This window comes from Callithrix jacchus, chromosome 9, assembly GCF_049354715.1.
Source record: "Callithrix jacchus isolate 240 chromosome 9, calJac240_pri, whole genome shotgun sequence".
Taxonomy (NCBI): Eukaryota; Metazoa; Chordata; class Mammalia; order Primates; family Cebidae; genus Callithrix; species Callithrix jacchus.
The window spans coordinates 45,339,002-45,366,051 of NC_133510.1; the positions used below are offsets into that span (position 1 = coordinate 45,339,002).

Below are 27,050 nucleotides of genomic sequence, written 5' to 3' on the forward strand. Positions count from 1 at the left end.
TGATATCATTTGGATGTTTTTCCCCTCCAAATTTTGTGTTGAAATGTGACCGCCAATGTTGGAGGTGGACCTGGTGGAAGGTGTTTGGATGATGGGGCGGATCTCTCCTGTAAGGCTTGGTGCCCACCCTGCAGTAATGAGTTCATGAAAGATCTGGATGTTTAAGAGTCTGGGATCTTCCTCCTCTCTCTCTTGCTCCTGCTCTTGCCAAGTGATATGGGAACTCTGCCTTTGCCTTTCACCATAAATGGAAGCTCCCTGTGGCCTCACCAGGAGCAGATGCCCGTCCCATGCTTCCTATACTGCCTGCAGAACTGTGAGCCATAATAAACTGAATTATAAATTGCCTTTATAGCAATACAAATGGACCAGAACAGATGAAATGCTGGGAAGACAGTTGTTCCATATTCAGTAAAGTCCATGTAACACAGTTGTGACTATATTCTAGGCCAGCCAAGTTGCTTATACTCAGAAAGAGATGGTGTCAGGACCATAGGAAAGGGAAACAATAAAAATAAGAAAATTTTAAAAAGGGATTGTCAGTGAATCAGAATTCATCAAGGGCAAAGTCTTAGGAAATTTTTTCATGAGGAAGTTTAGGGGGACAATGGAAATGAAAATGTTTAAACAAATAGGTATATGGTGCTGGCAGGAATAAATTATGGACTTATGAATGTAACATAAGGTTCTTTATTACCTGGACTCACCTGTCTTTCCAGCTCTGCCCCACTTCTTCACCAATTCTGTGTTTCACCCATGATAAACTACTTACAGCTTCCAAGTGTTAAATTTAGCCAAAAGCTGCCTCCTTACGTATTTCCACTCAATCTAAAAGTTCTCCATACATAGTGAACTATAACCTAATAATTAAACAGATTGTAACCTACTCTTGTACCAGTCACCAAGTTTCAGCCGGTCAGAGGTGGCCTACTTGTTCAAACTGTGCTCAAATAAGGAAAATGTCATGGTGTAACCAATCCAGCTGTTTCTGGACCTCACTTCTGTTTTCTTAGGTTACTTTCCTTTTTTTTTTAAGACAGGGTTTCACCATGTTGGTCAGGCTGGTCTTGAACTCCCGACCTCGGGTGATCCGCCTGCCTCAGCCTCCCAGAGTGCTGGGATTACAGGTGTGAGCCACCATGCCCGGCCTATTTTTTTTTTCTGTCCATAAATTCTCTCCAACCACTCAGCACCACTGGAGTCACTCCAAAGCTATCCTGGTTCAGGGGTCTGATTCACAAGTTGTTCTTTGTTCAGTTGAGCTCTGTTAAATTTAATTTGTCCAAAGTTTTCCTTTTAGCAGATGGTGTCAGAAATGGACCCCAAAGTAGAGCTCCCAGTGACCCCTCAGAAGCACTGAGCAACCAAACGAGGTACCTGCTGGGCCCGCTCTCTCAGTATCCACTGCTCTCTTGCAGCAACTGGGGATTGTGGCTTCGTTCTCGCTCAGATTCTGAAGCTCCATACGTTGCTGTTTTCAGCTATTTGAGCTTGAGCAAATTTATCTTAGCTGGGTTTAGAAGTCAATAGACATTGGACTGGGTCCAGGATTTGATTGGATCTGATAATTAACTGGCTTGGATCCAGTTAGATGCCTCTGGGTATCTGACTGGGTCAGACAGAAACCGCCAGTAAATATTTTAATAGCAATACTGCAGAGGTGTAAACTCTAGCTCTAAGCAACTCACAAGGATTTCTGTGTTCTATCCCCTTTGTTTCTTTTTCTTGTGGGGAAAAATCATTAGGCAAGTTAATCAAGGGGATCTGAGAGCCAAAGACAAGATTCAACATAAAAATGGGATCTTTAATTTCTGAGGAACGGAGTACTCTACCTTCTAGCTACACCTACCTATACCTGTATAAAGAATAGGCCCTGGAAGCAGCAAACACAGAAATGGTGAAATCTTACTAATATTTAAAGTTATGGTGGAACATCCCAAACCCTGCACTTTAAGAAGTGCATTTAAAAATGAAGTATCCCATTTTAGTGTCATCCAGGGATGCCTGTTAATGTTCAGAAGCTTCTAAAAAGATTTTAATATTTTTACAGAGTCTTTTAAAAGATTCTTTATAAAAGGCAAATAAAAAGCTTAAGTGACTAATTGATCAAAAAATTAGGTCTTCTAACCTTTTGTCATTGTTACTGTTCTGCCCTGAAAGAGAAAAGAAAGCTGGATAATGTGTTTACAGAACGTAGTACGTGTGGTGGCTCATGCCTGTTAAGCCAAGGTGGAAGGATCGCTTGAGGCTAGTTCAAACCAGTCCAAGCAACATAGTAAGGCCCCGTTCCTACAAAAAATGAAAATAAAAGCCAAGCATGACGTTGCATACTTGTAGTTCTAGCCTCAAGGGAGGCTGAAATAGGAGGATTGCTTGAGCCCAGGAGTTCAAGATTATAATGAGTTATGGTCACACCATGCACTCCAGCCTGGGTGGCTGAGTGAGACTGCCTCAATAAAAAGAAAAAAGAAAATAAAAAGATAGGTAGGCCCTTATGTAAAGTAAGCTTGCTTCTTTGTTAGAGCTATCCATGCTGAGTCCAGACAAAGAAAATGCTTTCTTTGCCCAGTTCAGTAATGAGCTCTGCCCGGAACTCAGTAATTTTAGCAAAGAAACTAGCTAAGTTAAGAAGGCCACCCATTGAACTAAATCAGTCTCCAAAATATACCTTTCTGGCATTTAGCTGGCTACTTTAAAACCCTTTTGTAAATGAAATTTATAAAGGAACTCCCATTTGTAACGGCGTCTGCACTGAGAAGAGGATAACTGGGTCACTAGAAACTCTTACCATTGATTTAAATTAACATAAATCTTACCATTGTTTAAGGTGCTTTTCCTTGCCATCTTGTCTTAACTGGGTCTTTACCTACACTTTTCTTTGTTGGTTTGGGGAACCGATGGTACAGTATTTAGGCCGGAAGTCTCAGCTCTGTACTTTTGAGATACAAATTTGTAACCTTGTTCCACCTAGGAGTCATCCCTTTAGAAGTACAGATTTAGGATTGCTTAGGGGAATGAATCAGGCATTTGGAAGATTGATAGTCTAAATGAGGAAAAGAGACTATTTGAAAGCCAGCAAATGGGAATTGTTTATGAAGGTTTTAAGATCCACTTCTGTCTTTCTGTCTGTATGTCTATGTGTGTTATGTGTATGTGATAATATTTGGTAACTAAAGATAGCATTTAGATTGTTAGCAAAATAAAATAGGATTGAAACCACCTTTGCAAAATTATGACAGTAAAAAAATCTGACATAGTCAATTCCATCTTGCTTCTGACCCCTAAACTGTCTTTGGTCATTTCAAAGGCCAAGCTAACTTTCTGAGGATTTTAGTTGATAGTTTAACGGGAAAGCAAGGATAATAGTCCCTCCCTAAAGCTAATCCCTTCCTTGCCCAGGGACCAAAAACCGCCTTTGTAAGACTAAGTAAAGGCCACAAGAATAGGATTATGGGAGGGCCTGAACTCTGCTAACATGTAGGCATAGTTTCTATAACCTCAGTACTGCTCAGGTGTCATGTGGCCAGAGGTCACCAGATTTGTGACTTCCCTAATTGCCCTTGTAGATAACATTCTATTGTAGAAACTAAGATGGTTTTTTTGAGATATTTTTCAGACTGACCCTACTCAGACCCATAACTCATGACTCACCTGGTCCTACGGCCGCACCTGGAAGTATTACAGACTCAGGGCCTGAGGACTGTTTTCCAAATCCCTATGATTTCATCTCCAACCAATCAGCAGTATCCATTCCCTAGGCCCCTGCACACCAAATTGTCCATAAAAACCCTAGCCTCCCAGCCTTCAGGGAGACGATTTGAAATGATAACTTCAGTCCTCCTGTATGGGCTGGTCTCATGTCAGTTAAACGTTTCTCTACTGCAATGCCATAGTTTCAATGAATTGATTTTGTCTGGGCTGCAAGCAGAAAGAACCTGTCAGGCAATTACAGAAATAGCTTCAGAATTGTCAGTTAAATATACTTCAGGCATTTTTGCTTTATAGCCTACTGGTCAGACCGGTCTTTGCTATCTCTGATACTTGTTTTAAGGTCACAAAACTGCTAATTCTGCAGTGTTTTAGAGACAAAGTTTTCCTGTGTCACCTAGGCTGGAGTGCAGTAGTGTAATCACATCTAACTCCAATATTGAGCCTCCTGGGCTGAAGCAACCCTCCCACCTCAGTTTCCCACATAGCTGGGACCACACTTGGCTTTTTTTTTTTTTTTTTGAGTCAAGATCTCACTGTTTCCCAGGCTGGTCTTGAGCTTGTGGCCTCAAGAGATCCTCCCACCTCAGCCTCTCAGAATGCTGGGATTACAGGCAGGAGCTGCCATTCCTAGACTTGATTCTGTAATATTTTTAACACTTACTTGATTTGCACTCCAAAGTCTTGCACACATTTTACTGTGAGCAAGTTCTGTTGTTGTTCATTTGTTTTGTTTTGAGATGGAATCTCATTTTTGCCACCCAGGCTGGAGTGCAGTGGCGTGATCTCAGCTCACTGCAACCTCTGCCTCCCAGGCTCAAGCAATTCTCCTGCCTCAGCCTTCTGAGTAGCTGAGATTGCAGGCACCTGCCACCACACGCAGCTAATTTTTGTACTTTTAGTAGAGATGGGGTTTCACCATGTTGGCCAGGCTGGTCTCGAACTCCTGACCTCAGGTGATCCACCTGCCTCAGCCTCCAAAGTGCTGGGATTATAGGCGTGAGCCACTGCAACTGGCCTGTGAGCTTGTCTTTGGTTTTCAGCTTCTGGAGTCTGGACAGGTGGCCATGGTGAGGCTTAAAGTCATGTCCTCACTGCCTAGACCAGCAATTGCAAGGCAGAGTCATGCCCAAGAGTCACACCTTCTTCCTGGCCATTCTGGGAATGATTAGATCCTCCAGACATCTTTAAAGCTCTATACTCTGTCCTGGGTTGTATACTTAGAGCATAATATCAAAATTCAGAATGGCCCAGTCCTCATAGCTGTCCTAGGTACCATGTGAGTACTCAGAACCCAGGACTTCTAGGGAAGACATTAGGGAATATACCTGTATTAATTTCTAAATTATTTAAAGTAATTTAAAATCTTAAAATTATGTTATATTACAATAAGTAATAGATGATTATGAAATAACCAAGTCATTTCTAAGTAAGTTAAAATTCTGAAACATTATTAAACATAAGTTTAAGTTCATGTATGTTGGCATCTTATTTTTGCATGGCATAGAAAAGCTAGTTATATTCAGATCTGTTAATAAACAAAAAATTAAGGAAACATATCTTTCTAAAAATTTATGAAATGATTTTTATCTATAAATACTTATGGGCCAAGTGTGGTGGCTCATGCCTGTAATCCCAGAACTTTGGGAAGCCAAGGCAGGTGAATCATTTGAGCCCAGGATTTCAAGACCAGCCTGGGCAATATGGTAAAATCCCATCTCTACAAAAAATGCAGAAAATTAGCCAGGAGTGGTGGCACATGCCTGTCCCTGCTACTGAGGAAGCTGAGATTGGAGGACTGCTGGAGCCCAGGAGGTCAAGGCTGCAGTGAGCTGTGACTGTGCCACTGCATTCTAGCCTGGGCAACAGAATGAGAGCCTGTCTCAAAAACAAACCCAAAAAACTTAACATAAAACAGTTCAAAATTACTTACGTCTAGGTTTTCACAAGAAATAAGGTTAACAATTCTGCATATGAAGTTTATTTTTTGAAAAAAGCAAGATACGTTTTTGGTGAGGAAAGTGGTAAAGGCATAAAAAGGTGTATTGGCTGGGTGCAGTGGTTCATGTCTGTAATCCTACACTTTGGGAGGCCAAGGTAGGGGGATCATAAAGTCAGGAGTTTGAGACCAGCCTGGTCAACATGGTGAAACTCCGTCTCTACTAAACATACAAACATTAGCCAGACATGGTGGTACATACCTGTAATTCCAGCTACTAGGAGGCTGAGGCAGGAGAACTGCTTGAACCCAGGAGGTGGAGGTTGCAGTGAGCTGAGATAGCGCCACTGCATTCCAGCCTGGGCAACAGAGTGAGACTCCATCTCCAAAAAAAAAAAAAAAAAAAGTTTGTCGAAAAAATGTTGTGAAGTTACTTAAAGCTTGTTTGAGATGGAAGGAATAAAAAAGGCATAGATAAAACTAAATATAGGAAGTTGAAAAAATAGAAGAAAAAATGTTATTAGATTATAAAAGGTTTATGGAAATCTTGTATGGTCAAAAGCTGACTGAAATTGAATGGATTTGTTTATAAGGTTTTATTAAAATTGACTTTAGTGTTTGTAATACATTAATATAAAAGTAAAATTGGTTTTCTTTTGCATAAGATTCTCATGTAGTATTAATAAGAGTTAGTAAAAGACCTTTTTTTCAACTTTTACATAAACCGTAAAGAGAGAGAAGAGAGGAGAGACCAATTCTGTCTTAATTCTGCCTCTTGCTGTCTTTGGTAGGTCTTTTGATTATTTAAATGGATTCTCCTCTCTATCAAAGGATAAAGGTTTTTGTTTTTTAAAACCTTTTAATTATCACTTTGGCTAAATGAATGACAGTTTTACAGTGACCTGTGTTTCTGTTTTAGTTAAGTGTTTTAAACTTTGATGTGTTTGACAGGCTTTCCAAAATTAAATTTGAAGTTCAAAATTAAGTCTTTCTGACCTCAAACCAACTTTGCGATGTTACAGAGGGCCCTTGCAGCATCCAAAACAGAGATAATAAACAAGATTATTTGATATATTAAATTTTATGGGAAGCATTGTCAAATAAGAAATGAAGTTTAACTTTCTTCGAGTTATATTTTTATGGATACATTCTTTTGTATTTCAAAATTGTATGAGATTCCTAAAATTCTGTTATGTCTTGCCATATGTTATTAGTCATAATTACATTATGTTAAATTATTATAGGCTGGCCAGGGGCAGTGGCTCATGCCTGTAATCCCAGCACTTTGGGAGGCCAAGGTAGGAGGATTGCATGAGCCCAGGAGTTTGAGATCAGCCTAGACAACATAGAGAGACCCCATCTGTACAGATTTTTTTCTTTAATTAGCCAGGCATTGTGTTGCACACCTGTGTTCCTAGCTACTGGGGAGGCTGAGGCAGGAGGATCACTTGAGTCCAGGAAGTTGAGAGGTTGAGGCTGCAGTGAGCTGTGATTGTGCTACTGCACTTTAGCGTGGACAACAGAGGGAGACCCTGTCTCACAAAAAAACAAACAACAAAACAACCCAATAACAAAAAAAAATCATAGGCAACAGAAATAAACTTTCTTGTCAATTATATCTTTAATCATGACCATTTTAAGTCATTTCTACAGTCAGTTGTCTAATTTTGATGCATTTCTGAAAACTCTTTATAAGCAAGTAAAACCCTAGAGAACTGTGCCTTCAAGGAGACTCATGGCAAGGATGGAAAGAACGCTTGAATGCATGTTGCTGATAGCTTTAGGATCATGTCATTTGGACTGTGTAAGAATTCCTGGAACTCATGAAGAGACTGACTGGTTTATAAAACTGTTAATCCAAGCAGGAGAAGAAATAATTTAATACCAAAGAAATACTCTGCCAGAGATTTTCATGCTAAATCAGTCAGCACTGGAATCATTAAGATGTGCAGTTTGAATGAACTCCATGATCCTAGTCAAATTGCCTATGATAACCCATTTAATAAACAGGGCTGTGCACCTGAATCGGAGAAACAGAATCGATACTTAAATTTCGTGTTAATCATAGATTCATGGAAAGCCTAGATGGCTGCTTGGGTCTTCCTGAGCCCTTAAAGCTTCCATTATTAAAAGCTCTGCACTTTATGAGTTATCATTGAAGAGAGAAAACAATCCAAATTTAAAATTTACACAGTGTGGTGACTGTTCTAAATTATGAAAATGGTTTATGACCATTTGGTTTGTCATGCTCGTAATCCTGGAAAGACATTCAAAACTTTAGGTACATTTCTACTACCCAATGGGCTATTTGAATATATAGAGAGATTTCATTCAATTGCCATTTTTAGTGCATGTTTTCTGGTTGTATAGAAGCTTTCCATTGCAAGAAGGCTGATGCTATAACAGTAGCTAAAAGGTTAGTAGGAAATGTGTTTTCCCCCATGGAGCATTCCTGGAGAAATCTCTAGGAATAAAGGTACTTGTTTGACTGGACAAGTTATAAAACAAATAAGGTTTTTTAAGTTGCCACAGCATTAGGCAAAGCTAACTGAATTGACTAGATTGTCATAGTCAAACATGTTGCAGATCTGCCTCTAATGGAAGACCACAAAATAGTCACTGGAAAGCCTGTGACCCTAGTATTAAAACCTCATCTATCTTCTGCTCCTAAACTCTGATATGACTAAATGCTATGAGGTTTTAATGCATTATGTCAATGTGTATTTTCACCAGGTAAAGGAATTTTTACCTGATCCACTAAGTGAGGACAATCAAACCCTTCATGAAATAGTATCTGGAGACTGTCTTCTAAAAATAATATCAGAGAAAGACTGCCCTTACTGCTCATACTATAGCAAAACTTTGAGGCTTTGAACTATGGGTCCATAATCTCACAACTCAGAAGGGTACCTCTAGACTCTTGGAACTGTGTATCTATTGGAGACTTTAAGGTAAAGCTGACCAGAGATGTTTTTCCCCAGAAGCAGACAGCACCACAGTCGTGGACAGCTTTCCCAGGATCACAAATCAAGACTTCTCTGCTGTCATAAGACGCATACTTCTTAATTTTTTCTTGCTTATGCTTCTATGAACAATAGAATTGGAAAAGGGGTCTTGTGTGCACCCCCAGGGTATACTTTTATTTGTGGAGGATTTTGCCACCAACCTTATACGTGGGCAAACTTATGCCTTGATGGATGGAAGATAAAGAGCCAATATGTGTTAGAAATTTTAATGTTACCTTTGTTTCTCCATAATAACTCAGAAACAGAAAACTGGTCCACTCCTGTTAACCTACATCATAGGTTGAAGAAAACACTATCAGGCGGCCTTCACTCTTCCAGATGGGCATCATTTGTTGGGTCTTTTTCCATGGCGTGGACAAAATGAGGCAATATTAGAAATTGTTCCCCTGGCTAGGCATGGTGGCTCACACCTGTAATCCTAGCACTTTGGGAAGTCAAGGCGGGTGAATCACCTGAGGTCAGGAGTTCAAAACCAGCCTGACCAACATGGCAAAACCCCATCTCTACTAAAAATACAAAAATTAGCCAGGCGTGGTGGCACATACCTGTAATGCCAGCTACTCCAGAGGCTGAGATGGGAGAATCACTTCAAGTGGTTCAACCTGGGAGGTGGAGGTTGCAGTGAGCCAAGATCACGCCACTGCATTCCAGGCTGGGTGACACAGCAAGACTCCATCTCAAAAAAAAAAAAAAAAAAGAAAAAGAAAAAGAAATTGATCCCTCATAATAGGCTCTATAGCAGTTTCTACTACAAAGACTATAGTTGCAAATAGACTTCTTTGAATTTGCTTGCTAAACTTGTACTGGATAAAAGAATTGCTCTAGATTGCCTACTGACAAAACAAGGAAGAATCTGTGTAGCTACTGACATGACTTCTTGCACGTAAAAGAACACATCAGGTATTATAGAGACTCAATTGTAAAAGATTAGTGAACAGACTGCTTGTTTGAAATGAGTAGACCCTTTATCTGGCTCAGACTTTGATCTATTTGATTTTAGTCGGTTTGGTTCATGAGGACGCTGGCTAAGGAGCATATTCTAAACTCTTGGTGTTATCCTCTTGATAGGCATAATAGTAATCTCCCTGGTATACTGTATTCTCTGAAAAGTTTTAAATGTTTGCATGCAGCCATCCAAAAAAATGTCAAATGGTCTCTCTTCTACTGGAATAACAAAAACTCTAAGAAATGCATGATCATGAGGAAACGTTGGGCTGAGATAAGTAACTGAGAGTAGTGCTGAATCCCTACATCACACTCTCATCTCAGTGATAACCTGACTCAAAGGGAGATCTATTCAACAAAATTTTGTGAGGCCATTGTTTTGGACTAAACTCATGCGTCAGACCCCAATAGGCCAGAACAAACCAAAATGGAGTCTCTCATGCTAAATGCAACATAATCAAATGGAAATTTAAGGGAGGCAGACAGATTCCAAAACTGACCAGTTTTTTTTTTCTTCTGAAGACAAAAGATTCCAATACAACAACGAAGTCCCCTCTGCTCTAACTCTTAAAAAAAGTAATCTAAAATCCTTGTTCCCATCTTATTAAACCTAAAGTTCTGCTACTTCCCAGTGGGATTCGAGATTGGTGACAGAGTAACATCAGTGCCTAAAGTTTTGGTCAATTTTTTAAAAATTGAGAGGCTTACTAAAAGGGGGGAATTGTTAAATTAAGTTTAGCCTAAAACTGCCTTTTTGCGTAGTTTAAGTTCACCCTCAAGATTTCTCCATACATACTGAACTGTAACCAAACCATATTCTGGATCATTTTTCTTTGTAGTGAAATGATACATCATGAAAGATAGATTATGGTCTTTATTTTATTTTGTTTTATTTTATTTATTTATTTTTTTGAGATGGAATTTCATTCTTGTTACCCAGGCTGGAGTGCAATGGCGTGATCTCGGCTCACCGCAACCTCCGTCTCCTGGGTTCAAGCAATTCTCCCGCCTCAGCCTCCTGAGTAGCTGGGATTACAGGCACGTGCCACCATGCCCAGCTAATTTTTGTATTTTTAGTAGAGACAGGGTTTCACCATGTTGACCAGGATGGTCTCGATCTCTTGACCTCATGATCCACCGCCTCGACCTCCCAAAGTGCTGAGATTACAGGCTTGAACCACCGCACCCAGCCTATGGTCTTAATTTTTTAATTAGAGAAGAGCTATGTTATATTAAACATAGGAAACTGGCTGGGTGCGGTGGCTCATGCCTATAATCCCAGCACTTTGGGATGCCAAGGCAGGCAGATCACGAGGTCAGGAGATCAAGACCATCCTGGCTAACGTGGTAAAACCCCATCTCTAAAAAAGAAAAAAAATAAACATAGGGAATCATAGAAACTGTTAAGGTCTATGATAGGAAGAATTTTAAGTAGTATTGATTAGGGGAGCTCTTACAATAATAATTTATATATATATTTGCTTTCATAAAATTTTCTTCCTATTTTTGAGAATAATAGGAATAATGTACATTTTCTCCTGTTTAATTGAGCTTTTTGTTTGTTTGTTTTGAGATGGAGTTTCCCTCTCGTTGCCCAGGGTAGAGTCCAATGGTGCGATCTCAGCTCACTGCAACCTCCGCCTCCTGCGTTATTCTCCTGCCTCAGCCTTTAGAGTAGCTGGGATTATAGGTGCCCACCATCAGTCCTGGCCAATATTTTGTATTTTTAGTGGAGACAGGATTTCAGCATGTTGGCCAGGCTGGTCTCGAACTCCTGACCTCAGGTGAGTGACCCACCTTGGCCTCTCAAAGTGCTGGGATTACAGATGTGAGCCACTGCACCCAGTCTCTCTTATTTGTATTCATTCTAATGTTTACTTACTTCTTCAATTTATAAAATGTGGTCATTTAGAGTTCTTCAGCCTATCTTAACATTCAGCCACTATTACTAATAATTGGGATGGAAAAAGAAAAATAAATCATATCACCTCTCCTCTTCAGTGTATGTATGTGTTAACCAAGTAAATATAGTATTCTTTCCCATTCCTAATGAAAATTCTGTTTTCGTACTGAAACATACTGAAATACTGCAAACCTCTGTAAATATTGTGATTTATTTGACCAATACAAATGATCTTTTTAGAGATGGCAAACAGTCCTCAGACCTATAGGAATTATTTATTTAATGATAGTTTCTTCTTTAAAAAAAATAAATAAGTGTTTAGTTACCAAATCATAAACAACCCCTTAAAAGACATTCAATCTCATGGGTCAGGAAGGTGTTGATTAGTATATTTTGTTAATAAAATATAGCAGAGAAAGCATAAACTATAAATGGAAAATACAACAGATTATACCAAAGAGAATACATTAAAATGTATTAACAAACCGGATGATTGGATCCTTCTTTAGGTGGAAGTTATTTGAGAGGATAAGTCCATGGAAATTAAAAAATCATGATTCCTTCATTGTAGGCTATAAGAATGGACTTAGTCAGCTGAGATTAGTATGGGGGACTCTACAAGAACCTATACTAGGATAAGAATATTGGAGGAAAAACAGCGAATGAGGTACCAGATGTTATGGTGTTCCATCTTTGTAAATACATGCAATAAAATCTGGTCTATCTGGCTTTCTTTCAACCTGAATGTCACTCACCAATCTCACTACATTGCTGCAATACTGTAATTGAGGTTTATAATGATGACCCTGACATGACTTCTGAATCATAGCAGAAGATTAAATTATGTTCTGTTTTTCCTTCATGTATCAATTATATTTTTATTAGTTGCCAACTGGAAATCTGATCTGTTTGAAAACCCTGCTAGATTAATCAGAGCCTCCTTATCAGAGACCCAACCATCCTCAATAGCAGAGTTTATAGTTCATGGAGGAAAACAAAACAAAAAAATACTGAAAAAACACCCAGGAATTGATTTTTAAATGTGACATTTGTACTATCATAGCAAGAATAATTGTTACAAGATAATTTTGAATCATCCAGCCACATTTAAAATAATTCTAACAAATGAGTTAATAATAAATGCTATGTAGTCACTTCTTTTTAATAAGTATACTTCATATTCTGTAGTGAGAAAAAAATTACCTTGGATTAAATAAATCTTCATCTCGGATCTGATAGAATGTGGTTAGTGTCAACAAGAGAGCAGATATTAGGCATATTATCAGTTGAGTTGGTTTGTATGTAAAAGTTTGGTTTGAGGGTCCCGTCAAGCTGCTTCTCATCTCACCCTTGGTCTACCCAGAGATGTATCTGATAGCTCTGGTGACAAAAAAGGCCCTCTAATAAATGTGTAAACAAGCATGTGTCCTAGGTCAGATTCCCTGTAAGAGGAGCCTGAGACAGAGATTCTTGTGCAAATGTCTTTTTGAGGATGGTCTCTAGGGAAAGGGGGAATGAGGACAGTAGCACGGAGCAAGAGGTTAAAGCTAAAAAAAGGCGTGGCCTCAGCTGGAGACTGGCTTTGGTCTGATCCTGTGTGGAACCTGCTATAGTTTAGATGTTTGTCCCTCCAAACTTAAAGTTTAACTTTGATCTTCAGTGTTGGAAGTAAGGTCTCCTGGGCAGTATTTGGGTCATGGGTGAACAGATTAACGCCTTTCCTGGATAGTGAGAAGGAGGGAGTTCTTCCTCAGTACCTGAGAAAAGAGCCTGATGCTCTCCATCCCTCTACTGCTCCCCACTGCTTGCTTCCTCTCTCACATGTGATCTCTGCACACATGGGCTCCTCTTCACCTTTGTCCATGAGTGGAAGCAGCCTGAGGTCCTCACCAGCAGCAAATGCTGGTGACATGCTTCTTGTACAGTTACAGAACCATGAGCCAAATAAACCCCTTTATAATTTACCCAGCCTCAAGCATTTTTTATAGCAACACAAAACATTCTTTATAAATTACCCAGCCTCAAGCATTCCTTTATAGAAACACAAAACAAAGGCAGAACCCTAGAGCAAGAGTGGCACCACAGTGTTAGTCCCCTTGAGACAAGGAGGCTGGCCTTTTGTACCCCCATTGTCAGTCACTCACTGGCAGTGGGTCAGTGATAACCCCCAGGCAAGGAACTTCTATTCCCCAACTGGACTGGCGAGAGTAACTTTCCAAGAACAACTAACACAGCAGCCAGGTATGTTCACCAATCCAAGAAGGGGATCTGGGCAGGGCACCACTTACTCACTACACATGGAAACACTCTCATATATGGGTTATAGCTCCAGAACAACCCCTAATCATCCAACAACAAGCAAAGCATACTATGGAAAGTACTGCAGCAGCCAAACAACATGCATGACCTGGTTTATAAAGGAATATATCTTCCAAGATCAACTAGAAAAAAAAGAATAACTAGAGATGCAAGGAACGCATCTCCTATTCTAATGGGGCTTAGGAATCCTGTCTCTACTCTCCTACCCTTTGTGCCAAGCAGTGGCAACTGGTGGTGACTTCTGGGACTGAGACAAGGTGCCCAATAGGGGAAGAACTGAGGATGTTAGGAAAATCTAGGATGGGTCTAGACAGTCTGGGATGGGACAAGGGAACCCTTGGGTTAAGGCTTATGTCTAAGGCTTACTTGCCAATCTCCTTCTTTCTTGTCTCTCACTAGCCCTGGAAATATGCTTGTCTACTTATCGTTCCTCTGCCAATACCTTTTGCTGCCCACTAGGATTGCTATTTTCCCTAGCCTCCTTACAGTCATTTCTCTCTTCAGACAGTTTTTCCACCACTCTTCATATAACCACATTCAACTTCAGTTTCTCTAACATTTTCTAATAGTTTGACAGTTAAATAATATGGGGAGGGGAAACAGACATTATTCCTGTGCTATTCCCCTTCCTAAATTTATTTCTTTTATTTTAAAATTCTTATTTATTTTGAGACTGAGTTAAGAGACTGGCTAATTTTTATATTTTTGGTAGAGAAGGGGTTTTGCCACGTTGCTCAGGCTGGTCTTGAACTCCTGGCTTCAAGTGATCTACCTGCCTCAGCCTCCCAAAGTGCTGGGAGCTGAACTATCATGCCTGGCCCTCCTTCCTAAATTTAGCCTCATAAGCTATATCCAGTGTGAATACTTCTGATGGGTTTTTGGGAAAAACAAAGACCATGTAGTTGATTCACCTGAATTTCACGGGAGTGCCTAGAAGCTGTCCTGGGAGGTGCTGGGTGAAGGTTTTGGTTCAGTGATGAAGTGGAGGAGGTGGAAAGGAGGCTCCAGAGGTGAGATGGGAGCCTGGTATACCTCCAGCCCTTCCCTCCCCAGGGCCTTCACCAGCTCCAGACCTTCTGCTGAAGATACCATATTAGAGTAATGGGAGATACAGTGACAACAGAATGTGTGGCTGTGGGGCAAGAGTGACAAGATATTGGCTGCTGTGGGCTCTGAAGAAACAGAGGAAAATCATATTTTTTTCTTCGCCCCCCCCTCTGGAAAAGGAAAGGAAATTTTCTTTACTCCAAGGCTGGGGTAGAATTAAATGACTCCAAGAACTACTGATAGAGGAATGAGAAATACTACCACTTTGGCTGGGATCAGAGCATGATACTGTAATCAGGTAAGCAAGGAACCTGAGGTGGGCCCCAGCAGCACAGTCTGTGGCATGGTGGAAGGCAGTGGGTGAGCTAGTTAAGACATTTACCGTGTCATTATCTCATCCCTGCCACCTTCCAAAAGAAATCTTTCCCTTCCTGTTGCTCTTCCATCTGTGGAGAGCCCAGCCTTCCTGACCTGTATGGGAAGTGAGACAACTGATTTATAGAAACAACTCAAAAGAACTCTAAGACCCTTTTCTGGAGGGATTGGAAAGATACCAAGATAGATCTTAGTTCAAACCCTGGCTCTGCTTCTTTCCACCCAAATGATCATGAGCAAGTTAGGTTCTCTGGTCTTTATTTTCTGCCTCCCATTTTTTTTTTTTAATTGATAAAAGAGGTTTAATTGGCCTATCACAGTTCTGCAGGCTATACAGGAAATGTGGTGTCTCATGAGAGCCCCAGGAAGCTTCCAATCCTGGCAGAAGGAAAGGGGAGCCAGCTGTCACATGGTAGGAGTGTGAGAAAGAGAGGGAGAGGGAGCGGAAGAGAGGAGGATGAGAGAAGAAGAGAGGGAGACAGAAAGGCCTTAACTTTTTTATCTGCAAAAAGAAAAGAGGGTGGTAGGAAGGGGAAGATAATATTGGTGGCACACACAGACTTATTGTGAGGATCAGCTGGAATATGTGTAAAGTACAGTGCCGGGTACATAAGTATTGTTATAACATCATAATTTTAATAATTGTTATTATCTGGAGGCTGTTAGGTGAACATATACTTCATCAAAGCAAATAATTCTAGTTTTCTATTTCAGTATATTCTGTGCCAGGCACTGTTCTAAATGCTCACATATCAACTTTTTTAATCCGCACAATAACTCTTAAAAATTAGGTGCTATTATTATATTTATGTTGTAGAGTCAGAAGCCAAGGCACAGATAGATTAAGTAATTTGCCTACAGTTTTATCCTTAGACAGTGGCAGGGCTAAGATTCAAATCCAGGAAGTCTGGCTTCGAAGTCTGCATTGGCCAATGCAATAGACAGCTAAAGAGTGAGGCAGCAATCAAAGATAACTGATAGAATTGGCACCAGCTCAAGGTGAAAAGATCAGAGTGGAATTTCAAGTTGAGAGTTTGGATTAGGCAGATTCCTTTCACCTGGTGCCCAGAGTGTGCTGAGGGTGAGGACTGAGTGAAGATTGGGCAGGTCTGAAACATCGAAGCCTCACCATAGACTGTTCACCTCGAAAAGTAAGTTAGTCTGTTTTATTTTAGAGTGACTGGTCAGTTTCCAAGTCACTTTCCAAGCAAATTGGGAAAATAACCCATGGATGACTATGACTAAGATAACTAAGTGCATTTTACTAGTTTCTTTCTTTTACCAGATAAAAGGCCATCCTAGGAAACAGTCCCGTGAGTAATATTTCATGAATTATCTTCCTGAACCAGAGCAAGTCACTTTGCCTTCCTGTATGTTCTCTAAGACAAAAGGATGATCTGAAAATATGCCTCCCCGGTGAACCCCAGCCCTGGCTGGCAGATCTGGCTGGCTACTGGGAGTCCCCTTTTCCTCTCCATGGCTCCTGTGCATCCCCCTAAAGACTGTATATTCCAAGAGGACTACATTCCCAGGTGGGGCCATATGGTTCTTATAACAAAGGCTTACAGACTTTCCTCTAATGTTGCACGTAGTTTTCGCGTTCTGAATCTACGAATCACAAATTAGATTGGTGCCTTTGGAAGAGGAGATGAGAGATGAAGCTTGCTACTGCTTCTGATAATGCCCTAAAGAGCAGCTCAAAATACAGCAAAAAGAACGCAGAAAACAAACTAGATAAGTCTTGAAGAGAGATCAACATTAGGAACATCATATTCACTGAATATAATTCTGGGGTCTGTTTTATACTTTATGGATTCACTGTTAGTATTTATGTATCAATGTCTGAGTGGTGGTTCCCATAAAAGTCATTATCCAGTGAGCTCTGTCAGTCACTAAAGCTTTATAACAAATAAATTAACAAAATGTTGATAGCCTAAGAAGAAATAGCTGTATGTCACTTGTTGCCCCTTGGCTCTCAAAACTGGAAGGTCCACATACTAATAGGGGTTATGACAGTATATCAAACTGAAAAAAAAAAAGCCTAACAACACTCCAGTGATTCTAGACACAAGTAGATAATTCAGCCCCTTGTAGTTTCAGAGAGTAAATGAAGAAAAGGAAATTTTTTTCTTCCCCTTAGGGCAGAGATGTTTTTTAGTTCTGTTGTTTTAATTTTAGCACTTGATATTCCCTTGGGAAGGGCTGGTTACAACAAAAACACTATTTATTAGATTCCAAGTATCTGAAATTAAAGATAGATTAGCATGCCAGTCTCCCCTTTCCTCTTTTGTAATGTAAGAGCAATAGTCATTTTACTATGAAGGCCTTGTGGGGAAGGGGTCCAATCCTGTCTGGTCATGTTATGCAGGAGCAAATAAGGAGATAAAAAAGGATTTTTACAATGAGAACACATGGACGTAGGGAAGGGAACATCACACACTGGGGCCTGACGGGGTTAGGAGGAAGGGGAGGGATAGCATTAGGAGAAATACCTAATGTAGATGATGGGTTGATGGATGCAGCAAACCACCATGGCACATATATACCTGTGTAACAAACCTGCACATTCTTCACATGTATCCCAGAACTTAAAGTATAATAATTAAATATATATATATATATATATTAAAGCATTTTTAGAAAAAAATTTAGTAAAAATATTTCTTAATAAGCAGAAAGTTATGTAAGCTGAAGAGATGTACTGGAAGGTAAACAGGTGTGGCAGAGGTTTGAAAGGCTGCTAGGCACTGGATTATAATCATTCTAGGATATGGACAACATCTGGGAGTTATTTTCTCTTTCTTTCAAACCTGCTCTTTTATAGCCAGTTCAGTACTCACTGTGCATGAGAGAGGCTTGAGTGAGTCTTTGTTAGATAAATGAAAAGCAAATTAATCCACTTTTCAGAGCTCTCTTCAGAGACCTGAGCCTGAACAAGACAATTCTCTAAAGGACAGAATCTTTGGGAATGAAAAACAAGGACATTAGAAGATGCTGTTTGTTACTTTTTAAATCCCTTTTTCATCCTTGCTACCCTAACTCTTATCCTCAAGGGCAGGAGAACAGCACCAGAGATGGCTCCAGGCAAGTCGTGAATTGTGTGCCATCAGCATCTGTCTATAGTGGTGATGCTGGTGCTGACATGAGGTGGTTTATTTATTCTATTTGGACCCCCAGCATCTGTATGTGTAAAAGGGAATAATGACAATGAGTATTTTCCAAAAAATGTGGTTGAAGGATTAACTGTATTTGAGATAGAGTAGGCCTCAGTTCATGTCAGCTACTAGTCTTAGTCTGTCTACAGGAACCAGAAGTTTCAGGTTGGGAGAAGCCTGGTCTTTTGGTGAGGTGCTTTCTTACAGTGGGACAAGGAGTTGATGTGACCAGAAAACCAGCCTCTCAGGAGCAGGAAAAAAGGAGACTTGATGTTCTGATGGTGATTCTGAGATGAGTGTTAACATTAGATGTGGCTGTTAGTCCCCAGGTGGGCAAACAGAAATGTTTCATTCATGCACTTGTTTTTGGTTTTGGTTTTCTTCCTTCTGTTGATAAATATTTTTACTCAGAGGTTATTACTGCAAACAGTGAATTAAAAATACTGGTAAACCAGGCCTCTGATGTGTTATTGTTTTAAAAAATAAAGTTTTATTCAGTCTGAGTCCAGCTTGGCTTTATTGTTCTGAAAGAATTCTGTGTGGCAGGGCAGGGGCTGAACAAAAGAGTAATGTTCAAAGGGTTTCTTGGTGTTGACTGTGAGTGTCTGTTTGTGTTTTTCTGTAAAGTTGGCTTAGGGTAGCCAGATCATATGGGAAAACCTTTTAAGAGTCATATGGTAGCTTTTCAAAAACTCTTTAGAGCTGGGTACAGAATTTCCCTGGACTTACCTCCATCTAAGCAGCCTCTAGCAGAGGGACCAGAGCAATAGTAAGATACCTGTTCAGGGCAGATTTGCATAGGCCTGAAGCAGGATACTCCATCCCAAGCAATCACAGACTGCCAAGAAAGTTCCCTGTCATGGCACAACTTAAGCTGAAAAATTAGCATCACAGCCTGTTGAGCTGGAAGGGGTCCTAGAGCTTCTATCATCCAATCCCTTCATTTTCTAGTTGAGGAATCAAATCTACACATCTGGTGACCTGCTCAAGATAATGCAGCTAATTAGGGTCAGAGTTAAGATTTGAAACAGAATGCAGACAAGTTTAATACCTCTTCTATCCCTTGTTTGTCAGCCTTTATTTCTGAGAAATAATTAATGTTGCAATAAGCTGGAATAAAAGAAATTGGTGAGAGAAATTGTGCTGGCATGTTTGGGGGTGTCTGTATTCTCTGAAACCACAGAAAACATTTGATTAAATAGTTTGCAGCCAATGTGATGATTTATGTTCATTTTCTAAAGGGGACTGTCATTTTCAAAAGTTAAAGAAATCTTTGTTTCATGTTTGGGCTTTACAGTCTGGGCTCTTGATACCCATGGTGATGGGTTATTGTTGCTTGTACCACGGTTAGACCAAGTACTGCTTTGAAAGCATTTCAAGGCCATTTTAGAGGAACCCAAATGTCATGTGTGTCTGACTATAGTACATGCAGTTGTCAAGCTAGAAAACCCACTATCCATTGATAAGCTTTGCAGTCCATGAGCTGTGAGCAGTCCGTCAGTTTCCTAGGGAATAGCCCTCCACTGTGTTTAAAACACAGGGCTCATCCCCAGATCAAACTGCTCCGAATTGCCATTTTACTCAACATCAGGCATCATCAGAAGTCATGTTATAAGCTGTAGGGGAACTATTAAGTTGAACTGAAATAGAACAGCTAGAAAGAAAGAAACAAATGTGTACTTGAAAGATGCAAGGAGTCTGGGCATATTCATCAGGATCCTGTGCAGAGGTAGTATCTTTTTGTTTGTCCTAGGCTAGTTTAAGAATATTCTGCCATGAAGATTCTTTTAGTTTGCATTTTAAGATGTTATCCTTCTCTTAATTTTAAACCATGAGCTTTCCTTGTGCCAAGTAAAAAAAAAAAAAGTGAAATAGAGGTCAGCCTCTCCCTGAATTCCTCTCAGCACGTGAACATTCTTTCTCTACACATGGTCACTTGAACACTGCCCCACCCGAGACCTGCACTGCAGGCACTAAACAAATTCCTAATGGTTGGGCCAGGGAAAACTCAGTTCCAAATTGCTCTCCGCCTTTCCCCTGAGAGATCATGCATGAGTCAGTCTTTGTCCCTTGCCCTAACCCTCAATCTTGTCCTCCCTCTGCCATCGCTTTACATACACATGTGGACATAGAGACTTATACTTGGAAGGCTTTTCCTCCTTTCTGTTGCCTCCCAGCTCTTTCCTGTTTTCTTCTAGAATCCTCTCCTCCTCCACTTCCATTCATTATTTTCTCTCTCTCATTTTGTTCCCTAAATCTACCTGTAATACACAGCTGATAAGCTATGAGTTTTGCTTGTGATAAACCTTGAAGGAAGAAACAGCAAAATCATGCATTTTGGTGTGTGTTCACTGCCACAATGCTTTTAAGAATTTACTTTATATTGAAGCCTTCATTTCCTATGCCCTGCTCCACACCATACACTTCTCTAGTTGTACTTAATTTCCTTATTTAAAATGTACTTTATGGCCAGGCATGGTGACTCAGACCTGAAATCTTAGCACTTTGGGAGGCCTAAGCAGGAGGATTGCTTTAGCCCATCTCTACCAAAAATTAAAAAAAAAAAAAAATTCTGGGCATGGTGGTGCATAACTGTAGTTCCAGCTCTGAGCCTGAGAGGTTGAGGCTGCAGTGAGCTGTGATTATGCCACCACACTCTAGCCTGAACAACAAAATGAGAACCTGTCTCAAAAAAAAGTACTTTAAACTTTTTTCTAGTTAACAGTTTTTCCATTTTGAATGCTACAGTACAGTATTGTCTTTCATTGCTTTTCATTGCTGATGTTTAACACACAAAATAAATAAGTCCTCTTGAAATAATTTTGGAACCTGGCCATTTTTAGAACATTGTTTTAAAGAGAAAATGAGTATCCAGCTTTTAGAACATGATTTATTTTAAGTTGGCTATTTCCTCTGTGTGTTTGGTAACAAAAATCTTTTTGATGTGGTAACATAAAATCAGAGAAGCCTGCCTTGGTTTTTACCTTGTTAAATATGTTTGTAATAGAAAAAAATTAACCTTTCATTTCTTGTATTTTTTTGTGTTTGTATAACATTCTTAGAGACTATATTTATCTGTTCTCATTGCTATAAAGACATACCTGAGACTGGGTAATTTCTGGGAAAAAAAAGGCTTAACTGACTCACAGTTCCACAGGCTGTACAGAAGGCTGGGGAGGCCTCAGGAAACTTACAATCATGGCAGAAGGCAAAAGGGAAGCAGGCACAATCTCACATGGTGGAGCAGGAGAAAGAGAGCAAAGAGGGAAATGCTACACACTTTTAAACCATCAGCTCTTGTGAGAACTCACTCACTATCATGAGAACAGCACGGGGGAAATCCACGCCCATGATCCAGTCACCTCCCGCCAGGTTCCTCCCCCAACACTGGAAATTACAATTCAACATGAGATTTGGGTCGGGTCAGAGATCCAAACTGCATCAGAGACCTTGCAATGCATGTTGCTAATTATTTATAATTTTTCATAATTAAAAAGTATATGGAGACCACAGCTTTCCGCTATTTTTGTTCTTCCCCTCTTCCTGGGCACACGAAAGGCTCTATTATCCAGTCTCCCTTGTAGTGAGGTATGGCCATGTGACTGGACATTTGCCAATTGAATATGAGTATGGGAGACTTGAGGAACTTCTGCCTCATCTACATGAGAGGAAACCCTTGGCCAGGGATTCCTCTTCCCCGATTCAGACAGCTGGAATGCCCATGGCCAGAGCACAGTGGAAGCTGAATGCTGGTGGCAGAGCTGCTGCCACCCTAGTCTCCAGTGACTGATGGGTGCAGAGCTGCCCACCACACTGGGACACTTACCTGGGTTGTTACCTGGGACACCAATAAACTTGGCTGTTCCTTGAGCCACTGAATTTTTAGGGCTCTCTTTGGTACAGCAGCTTAGCCTACTCTATAATACTATAACAATAGTATATTGTATAGTATATTGTTGGAAACTATTTCACCCCAATATACTGAAAAATCAAAATATATAAACAAAAGTAATTTTAAAAAAAGAAAAAGTAATTTTCTTCAGAAAATAAAGATCTAGACATTTGTGACTATTTTACTTTGGTTTTAATTATGAATTTCTCTATACATTAAGAAATTTATAAAGCTGGCTGGGTGCAGTGGCTTATGCCTATAATCCCAGCACTTTGGGAGGCCAAGGTGGGTGGATCATAAGGTCAAGAGATTGAGATAATCCAGGCCAAAATGGTGAAACTCTGTCTCTACTAAAAATACAAAAATTAGCCGGGCATGGTGGTGCGTGCCTGTAATCCCAGCTACTCAAGAGGCTGAAGAGGAAGAATTGCTTGAACCTGGGAGGCAGAGGTTGTAGTGAGCTAAGATTGCACCACTGCATTCCAGCCTGGCTACAGAGTGAGACTCTGTCTCAAAAATAAATAAATAAAATTAAATTTATAAGGCTAATTTAATCTTCCATTCAAACATAAAAATTTACTTAAGCCAGACATATTTCCCAAAGAGCTGTTATCTGAAAGGGGCAATTTGTTCTGGCCTTTGTTATGTCTATCAAGGGAAAATGAGTAACAGAATACTCACCTCAGAAGCACATTTCTTGGATCTAGTATCCTGTGATAATCCCATTTTAATTAGGACCAAATTCTGTTTATGATGAACTGCCCTCTCAAGAAACAAAACTCTTCATGGGTCACTTGGTAATAACAAAGCGTAAAGCAAAGTTAACATCATTAAATGTTTTAAAAAGAAGTGTAAATTGGGATAAGGGTAGAATCATACCTGTTCATGATTTGTTTATTATTTCCACAGTTGATATCGTACCTAATGGTACTTCTTACAAACTCTTGAATATTTTTGCTTGTACGTTTGTTGGTTTGCTTTGTTTTTCCTCACAAAGCAAAATATCATCTGAAGTTTAAGGTTTTTTGTAAAGTTATTTAATCAAAAATATTATCAAAATAATATGAAGTATGAAAATTAAAATACACAGTGCCAAATTAGTGTGCCAAATTGGCCCATAGCTAAAAAACAAACCTTCAGGCTTTGAGCGAAGTCAAGATGAATTCATTTCTCACAGTTCTAAAATTGAAGAGATAGGGAAAGGGGTTACAGAGGAATCTGTAGCTTTAATCACCTTATAAAAACTAAGTGAATATTACTAGCTTCTTAGTAGAACTCAGAATTCGGAATGAGTTCTGAGAAAATACATTTAAAAGGATAAAATGATTTACCGGAAAATAATTCATTCTTGTTTAATATACTTGGAGCTCATAGCAAACTCATTTTAACTTTTTTTTAAATGATGGACTTGAACTCTCTTCCTGTACCAGAATGATTATGGTAATTGTTAACTAGATCTTCATTACTCATATGAAGCTTTCTACTGTAGTCTTAAACTGACGTCGGTGAGACTTTGTGCCTTAGTAAACATTGTCTCCCCTCTTCTACCCACTCCTGGCTGCCTGACTAAGCTAAACAGAAGCACCGTGACCAGGCATCAGAATGACAAGAGAGTGCATGGGTAGCAGGTGGGGTGCAAAATGAGATGGATTGTAGATTTGAAAAGAACCTTGATGAGTTTTCCAAAATAGAACCTTGATGAGTTTTCTAATGATTTTTCTCTTTTTGCGTTGAAATATGTAAGCAACACATTATAGGCATTTGACTACTGTGTGGCAGTCTACCTAGAGTCTTGGACCGAAAAGTCCAGAAAATTGAGTTATAATGCTGGCTTCAGCATGACTTAACTCCTTGACAAATCCCAGGCTGAGTCTCAATGTCCTTATCTGAAAATAGGAATACTGTACTCATACTTGTTTTCCCCAAGTTCACTTTAGCCAAATCTAAAGTGACAAATCTTCCATACCTGTAGGAAATAACACAAAACACAAGTGTTTTAAAATAAAAAGAGGCTGGGCGTGATGGCTCATGCCTGTGATTCCAGCACTTTGGGAAGCCAAGGTGGGAAGATTGTTTGAACCTAGGAGTTCAAGACCAGCCTAGGCAACATAGTAAGAACCTGCTGATAGATAGATAGATAGATAGATAGATAGATAGATAGATAGATAGATAGATAGATGATAGATAGATGATAGATAGACCTAAAGAGAAAGCAAAATCCCAGCAGGGAGGGAGGAGTAAATGGCTGAGGAGCATGGGTACTGTGGGAATCTATAGAACAGGGGTCTGTAAACCACCTGAGGGCCAAATCCATCCTGCCATATGTTTACAAGAGCTAATAATTAATTTTGCATTTGTAAAGTTTTTTAAAAAAAATTTAGATAAGACTATTTTGTGGTACATGAAAATTATATGAAATTCAAATATCAGACCAGGCACAGTGGGCAGGCACAGTGGCTCATGCCTATAAACCCCAGCACTTTGGGAGGCTGATGCAGGTGGATCACTGGAACCCAGGAGTTTGAAACCAGCCTGGACAACATAGCTAGACCCCATCTCAATTAGAAAATAAAAATCAAATAGCAGAGTCCTGACAGAGAGCATAGGGCCTTCAGAGCCCAAAAGATTTACTAACTGTTCTTCATAGATAAAGTTTAACAGTCCTTTCTCTAGAATATCCAAGGTGGAAATGTCCAATCAGCAGTTAGAATTTAGATTTTGGAATTATTCACAAAAGCAATAGTTTAAAATGTGGGAGTCGACGAAGTCAAGGAAGAGATGAGAGAACAGAGGTCTGAAGAAAGCACCTAGTGGGAGATGTCTTCTGGGAAGATGGGAGAGGAGAGAGGAAGGAAGCATAGTGAAGGCACCAGAAGAGCGTGACAGGTTCCCAAACGCCAAACCAGGGGGTGAGTTCCAGATGAGATGATGCATAAAAGCAGACATCTCAGAGATATCAGGTAAATTGAATACTTTTTTAGTTGATTGGATTTGGCAGTGGTTAGAGGTCACTGGTCGTCTCTGAGAACGTTTCCATTTCTCTGAAACAGTGGCACATTAGCCAGTTTTCAGAGGTTCAGGAGTGAACAGGTTTAACCCTGGAAAGGAAGCTAGGAAGATAGTAATCTGAGGGGATTGCAAAACCAAGGGAAATTGACTTTTGTTTGCTTACTTGTTTGTTGCTTTTCGTAAGAGAGTACTGAGAGTGTTTATTGGCCTAGCAAAGGCATTCAGGAAATGGAGATGAAGAGACAGAGCAGAGTAAAATCGAGGGAAATAAATGGAGAAAAGGTTGACGAGATGACCAAGTTGCCAGTGATATCACTCCCTCTGAAGTAAAATGAAGGAAAAGGCTGAACGTACCAAGAAAACTTGAGGGGGAATGCGGGAAAGGTGTAATGGCAGTAAGTGGCAAGGCCGCCTGCATAGAGTAAGAGAGCCAGGAGTAAGATGAGGCATGCCATCCTGCAGGAAGCTGCATGGGACCCACTGGAGAGTATGAAAAGACTGATGAGAAAAGCAATTAACATGCTTTCATAGCTTTTCCCTGAAATCTGGATGTTTAGGTGTGCAGATGGAAAAGAAAGTTGAGATGATCAGTGGTTGTAATTAATGTGGAAGCGTCAAGTAAAGTTAAAGGAAGGAATGAGGGTTCAAGAAGGCAGTGTTAAAATAAATAACTTGTCCTGCCAGGTGCGGTGGCTCATGACTGTAACTCCAGCACTTTGGGAAGCTGAGGTGGGCAGATCGCTTGGGACCAGGAGTTCAAGACCAGCCTGGGAAATATGGCAAAAACCTCTCTACAGAAAATGACAAAAATTAGCTGGGTATGGTGGCACACACCTGTAATCCAGCTACTTGCAGGGCTGAGGCATGAGAATCACTTGAGTCTGAGAAATGGAGGTTTCAGGGAGCTGGTAGCGTACCACTCCATTCCACTCCAGCCTGGGCAACAGAGAGAGACAAGGAAAGAAGGAAAGAAAGGAAAGAAGAAAGAAAGGAAAAAAAAAGAAAGAGAGAGAAAGAAAGAAAGAGAGAATAAGGGAAGGAAGGAAGGGAGGGAAGGAAGGAAGGAAGGAAGGAAGGGAGGGAGGGAGGGAGGGAGGGAGGGAGGGAGGGAGGGACAGACAGACTTGAGCTGATAGTGTAAAAAGAAAGAGAGAAAAAAGAACAGGACAAAACGTATCCTGGACTCCAGAATCCTTGGTGGAGCAAGGGAAACTAGAAGAATGTGATTAGCTAGGATTAGAAAAAAGATTGAAGAGCCAGGCATAGTGATGTGCACTTGCAGTCCTAGAGACTCAGGATGTTGGAGAATTCTTGAGCCCAGGAGTTCGAGGCTGCTGTGAGCTATAATTGTGCCACCATATTCCAGTCCATGAGGCCAAAGTGCCACTTCTTTAAGGGGAAGGGGTGTACAAAAGATAGAAATTAATGAAGATAAAATCAAAAAGGATCATCATCACCAACACTGAACTTAAAATCTTGAAGTATTGATCATAAGATACAAGGCTGGCCATTTTGGTGGCTTCTGTGGGATCTCAGAAGTAATCAGAAGATGCCACCCTGGGCATGTCTGCTTGACCCTGGGAGGCTGTTGCTCCTCAGGAAGCTTCCAGGGTTCCTCCCAACATCTTGCAGGTGAAAGACAATCAGAGAATAGACAGGCAATGTCTGCTGTTGTCAATGGTAATAAATCACAAAGGAAAGCCTTTGCCAAGAATCTTAAATTGAACCTAAG

At 40.2% G+C, this 27,050-nt stretch overlaps 1 long non-coding RNA gene across 1 annotated transcript; it reads left to right on the plus strand.

Annotated features, from left to right (window-relative positions):
* The first annotated feature begins 6,368 nt into the window (after positions 1-6,368).
* Positions 6,369-17,841, plus strand: LOC118144448 (uncharacterized). The gene is made up of 3 exons (XR_004729259.3): positions 6,369-11,402; positions 14,894-15,185; positions 16,548-17,841. It is a non-coding gene; the product is annotated as an uncharacterized LOC118144448 (long non-coding RNA).
* The last annotated feature ends 9,209 nt before the right edge of the window (positions 17,842-27,050 follow it).